We start from the raw sequence: 6,000 nt of genomic DNA on the forward strand, positions 1-6,000 counted from the left end.
ATTATTTATTTCTATTCTATTATTTCATATTTTCATATTGTGATAAAAAATAATTAGAATTGACTCCTATGAATGAACACTATTATAATTATTTATATATTTCAACTCTATATATATAATAAAGCAAAATGTTTGATGAATACTTTTGTTTATTTTTATTCTGTTATTTCATATCATGATAAAAAATAATTAGAATTGACTCCTATTAATGAATACTTTTGTTTATTTTTATTCTATCATTTCATATTGTTATAATAAACAATTAGAATTGACTCCTATTAATGAACACTATAAAAATATGAAATAATAGAATAAAAATAATATATTTCGCATTGTGGTAAAAAATAATTAAGTTTGACTTCTATTTAATTAGTATATAGATTATTTCAGAGATAAGTAAGACTTTAACATATTCGACATAAAAATTTCGTCAATTACTCCTATTTCCACTATCATTAGGAGTAATTCCACAATTTGTATTCTAAATATATATTTCAATCAAGCTATAGGAGTAATTCCACAATATGTATTCCAATTTCGAAATATATATTCCAATCAATCAAGTGATTTAAGAAGATCATCTGTCAATTACTCCTAATTCCACTATCATTAGAAGTAATTCCACAATTTATATTCCGAATATATATTCCAATCAAGCTATAGAAGTAATTCCACAATCTGTATTCCAATTTCCAAATATACATTCCAATCAAGCGATACTCCTAATTTCACAATTTGTATTCAAATTTTCAAATATACATTCCAATCAATCAAGTGATTGACGAAGATCATACAAATGGTAGATGAATATGGTAAGTGAATTGTAGATTTCCTCACTTCCATGGATGAAAAGTAGATGGCTATGGTAACTGAATCGTATATATATTAAATCAAACTTTTACACTACCAATCATTACCAAATATGGCTATGGTAAGTGCTACTAAATTGTAATACAACTAATCATGAGGCAATAATTTTATATGGAAAAGTAATATATTCTGATCATAGTTGATTCTAACTAATTTTACTTGTAAAAATTACTATATAATAGGATGATTCCTACGTAATATGAACATTGAAGCTACAGAAAAGAAACACTTAACTCATTCGCTTCATTAATATTATGGCTGCTAAGATTGACTTAATCAAAGAGGTTTCAGGGACAAAAATGCAGTGGTGTCTAAAAGTGCGAGTCGTGCGATTGTGGGTTATTCCTGATCGTGAAAAGGAAGCCAATCCACAATCGACGGAGATGGTGCTGCAGGATGTAAAAGTATTGATATATCAATTTTTAAAATTAGTTGTACATGTATATATTGACGTTTTTCAATTATGGATATAATATAGGTGTTGACTTTTTGTATAGGGAGATCGTATCCATGCAACTATTGGGAGATAAGTTATGCGTTTGTTCAAGGGAAAAATAACTGAGCTAGGGCTATATATAATGAAAAACTTTGTGGTTGGTCCAAATACTTTCAAGTTTAAGACCACTAAGCACGTGATGAGGTTAATGTTCACAAATAGAACAATGGTTGAAGAAATAAATGATCTACTTTTTGGTATAAATATCTTCAATATACGACTTTATAAGCATTTGATTGACCAAGTGAATGTTGACGAGAATGGATTATTTGGTAATTATCATTACAGATTTATATTGTAATATACATCATTATTTTCATTAATTTTTTCCAATAACCAACTTATTATTATTTTTGGATCTATATTAGATGTCGTTGGTGAGATTGTTGGCCATGGGGAAATCCAATCGCACAAACAAAATGATAAGATCAGTGTCTTTATGAATGTCGAGCTACAAGACCACGAGTAATCTCATGTTTTATGGATAGAATTACTAATTCCTATAGAAATTACATTTTTTCCTTTGTTATGATGATGTATACTTTCACGTAGGTTGAAAAACATTGAGGCTACTTTTTGGGGTGATTTTGTTGAACAAATCACTCCATATTTGGATGGATCCAACGCCGCTCCAGTCGTAGTTGTTATGCAGTTCATTCGAGCACATAAATTCCAAGGTACGAGGTGTCTTGTGTATAGTTAACCAAGTACTTATATATTTAACAACCTATGTATGCTTAACTTTGTTTATGTTTGTGGATATAGATAAGTACTCTATTCGTAATACTTGGCATGCTTCAAAGATGTGGGTTAATCCCGATCTTCCTCAAGTTGTTGATTTTAAGACCAAGTTTTCTATCGATCTATATTATATTATATTTTTTTGGAATTTCAATTTCACAACTACAACTATAGCAAATTAATAAATAAATAAAGTTTGATCAGTGTACGTGGAGATAACACTTTGAGATTTAGCTAAATTTCAACTCAACGCTTTTATTTTGTTTCGGATGAGCTAATGTCTGGAGATATGGAGGGTAAAACTATTGTGCAATTAGTTGAGTGTCTTTATGTGAGTATAATTTGACATGCATTTGGAATTAACAAATAGGCAATTGATCTAGAAAATTAATTCTTAATGAAATCTTCTTTTTTATATGTGATAGGAGGGGAACTCTTGGATATATGCAACCATTGTTCATATAGAAAAGGAAAATGGTTGGTCATATATGGGTTGCAAAAGATGACCTAAAAAAGTTGCAAAAATTGAAAATAAGTTTCATTACAAGAAATGTGATCGCCTGGATCATTCTGCTGCTCGTAGGTTTGAGCCCAATTGTGAATATTTTAAATGAGATTTTGAAATGTGATTCAAAATTTATATTGTAAACTTTTATTCGAGATATAAACTCCAAGTGAGAGTAATGGCCATTACTGGTTTTATTTCTTTGTTGCTTTGGGATCGCGAAGTAACAAAGCTCATAGGGAAGTCTGCTACTCAATTGAAAGGGCAGGTAGACGAGGTATGTTAACGATGTGTTTCATATAGAATTTGTTTTAGACTTTTCTAAAGGCATAGTTTGTTTTTATCTATATTTTTTGGAAAGAACCATTTTACTACATAAATTACTATGTATTTTGGCTAACAGACTAGTGATTCCGATGATGATGGTGCTTATCCAGTGGAGCTCGATACTATTCTTGATAAAAATGCCCTGTTTAAGGTGGCCGTCCAGAGCCATAATGTAGAACAACATGTTGAGATTTATACCATTCTGAAGATTTGTGATGATGAGGAACTTACCAAGCAGTTTCGACATTCTTCCAGTGATGACGATTTTCCAGTATGTTTTTGTTTATACATAACTCAAATCACACTAGTTTATAATGTTCACAACTATATATCAATACCTTAAAGGTTTGTTACCAATTGTTAATATAATAATTTCATATTCACAGGATCCAGATTTCAACTGTAAAAAGGTTACTGCTGAAACTCATGAAATCACAGTGATTTCAATGTTGCCTTTTCTGTTATTCTATATATAAACACAATAATTATCATTAGAGTTGTTTATTGACGATAATTTTGAAATTAAAGTTGCCCTTACATTGTAGGATTCTAATCCTGATAATGACTTGAATACTCCAACAAACACTCCAGCCAAGAGAAGTTTATTGGAGATTGAATCGCTTGGCATAGAAGTTGAAGATGACCCCAATGCACAACTCTCAAGCACTAAGCTTAACAAAGTGGTTAAGAAGGAGAAACTTGCATGAGTTAGAGCATCCAACAAGCTTGAAGACGATAATTAGAGAAATGATTGTTTTTATGTTTTTTTAGGGAATTAGTTTTGTTGCGAACAATATGTTTTTGTTGAGACCTATTTAATTTTATTCCAAGGATTAATTAATATAGACTAGATTTGTTGTTTTATTTCTTGGAAACGTAATAATCCACTTTTGTTATGGACGTGATGTTCCAGTTTATAAAGAGCTTTATTAATTCTATTACTTGAGTATTTGAACCTATAGCTGCTCTTTTGTTATTCAATTTATTAGATTACTTTAGTCATTTTATGCATAAAGCAGTTACTCTATCATCTGTATTTTGTATGACCTTTAGAATATAAGACTATTTTGAGATATTGGAAAAATATGTTGGTTTTCTTGGCATCACACGTAAGGCTTTTAGATTCTAATGCTTTTTTGATTACCACCTGAGAGGATACAAGTGTGGAACCTTTTGGAATTTTTATCTACCTATATATTATGTCCATTAGAATTTGTTAAGGCTTACTAGATAATAAGGATGTTGCTTTCGCGTTGTATGTATTATTCTATTAGTGGCTAGATGTGGAAGCTTTCTATCATGTTTGAAAAGTTCATCTTATTCTGTTTAAATTCTTGAGTGAGTATGTTGAATAATACCGTCACATTTGCATAACTCTTTGTATAAATTGACTATTACATCTTAGAGTTGTCTCCCATTTTGGCCTTTCCTTCAAAAGAACTTCAGTGAAACTGTGCATAAAATTTCTGGGTTGCATGTTTTTGATTGTAGGAGGAGGCATCATCTATCAAGAGTGCAAGCCACTCATGGTATAATACAATGATCTCAGATTTCGACTATGCAGAGTTCGACAACTTATCAAAGTGGCTTGGAGTTTCTCAGTAAAGGAACTTCTATTTATGAGAATCATGTTGGAGAGTATTTTGTTTAGTCTGTTCTTTTGTTCTACTTTTGTGGTCCAAGACATGAAAGATATTGAGTGGGAGGAACACTACGAGAACCTTGCCTGGCTTTCCTCTGCTAACATTTTGAGTTTTTCTTTTAGCTGGAGTATTACTTTACTTGGTATGGAATCAAGGATTTTTATTGAGTAGTTTCTTTTTTATGGTTTCTAATATTGCATGTGTGATTTATATTTCTCTGCTGTAGATACATATAATAACTGTTTGACCATAAAAAAATATAGCTTATATTTCTTGTACTAGATAGGTACATGATTAATTTTGTTTATGGGGTGGTTTCCATCAGTATTGATGAGTTTTTGTTGCTTCAATAGTTCAAGGTTGTGTCGAACTAATTGAATGATCTGATAGTTTTGAGCCTTTTATTATAATCCTATTTTCTTGTCATGGCTACATAAAGGCATTTTGGAAACATTCTCTTTACCTTTAAGGTAGTGATACTTTTTTGTTTTCACTCTATGCCTTTGATTATTTGATATTGTTGTTTTTGTACCCACAAAGGCATGAAACAAGCTCTCTACCCTGAGATCGGGGTAAGGTTTGTGTACACACTACAACCTATCCACTTTGTGGGTTATATTGGATATGTTCTTTTTACCAACATAGGTATATCAAACTTCTTTTTGAATTAGGAATTAGTATGGGTGTGGTTGTGGGTTTTTTTGGCCAAATGAAAGTTATATCCTAAACATAGCATCACTAAAGAATTTGCTTTCTGGTTTTGGAATCTAAACTCTTAAGTTTCTTTTGCAGTAGTTGTGTTTATCAAAGTATGAAACTGTTGATATGATATAGTAAGGGATCCCCTCACTGAGCTTCAGGCGTTACTAGCTTTACTTTACAAACATTGTGAGTAGTTGAAAAACCTGATGCGAGTAGTTCAACTTGGAGTGCTTGCAGATGTCCCAAGTAGCATTTGAGGAACTTAGAGTTGTCCACCGAAAGCAGGACCAAATGTATTCTTATTAAACTGAATCATGAAGCCATCAAGAGGAACCTGTGAATTATTCTCAAACATCATGCTGTGAATACCTGTCTGTCTCTCCACATATGTTGGGCACTGATTTATAAACCTTGCCCACTAGAGGCTGGCAATACGATGGGTAAAGGAGGGCCGATAGGGGTTGCAGGCTGATCAGCTAACAAAATAGCACCATTGCTTCTATCTATGCCAAGGTTAAGTAAAAAAAACGTAGGAGCTGTAGGTGCAGCTGGTTGTCTTGCTGCAGGATGCTGAGCATTAGTTGGACTAGCTGGCGGTGACGCACCACTTTCTGCTACAGGAGGAGGAGAATTATAATAACCCTATTCTCCTACATCGGCATGCTCTTCATCCTCAGTTTTTTGAGTGGTCTTCACACAAGTGATAAATGCTTCTG

This window comes from Capsicum annuum, chromosome 5 (genome assembly GCF_002878395.1).
Source record: "Capsicum annuum cultivar UCD-10X-F1 chromosome 5, UCD10Xv1.1, whole genome shotgun sequence".
NCBI lineage: Eukaryota > Viridiplantae > Streptophyta > Magnoliopsida > Solanales > Solanaceae > Capsicum > Capsicum annuum.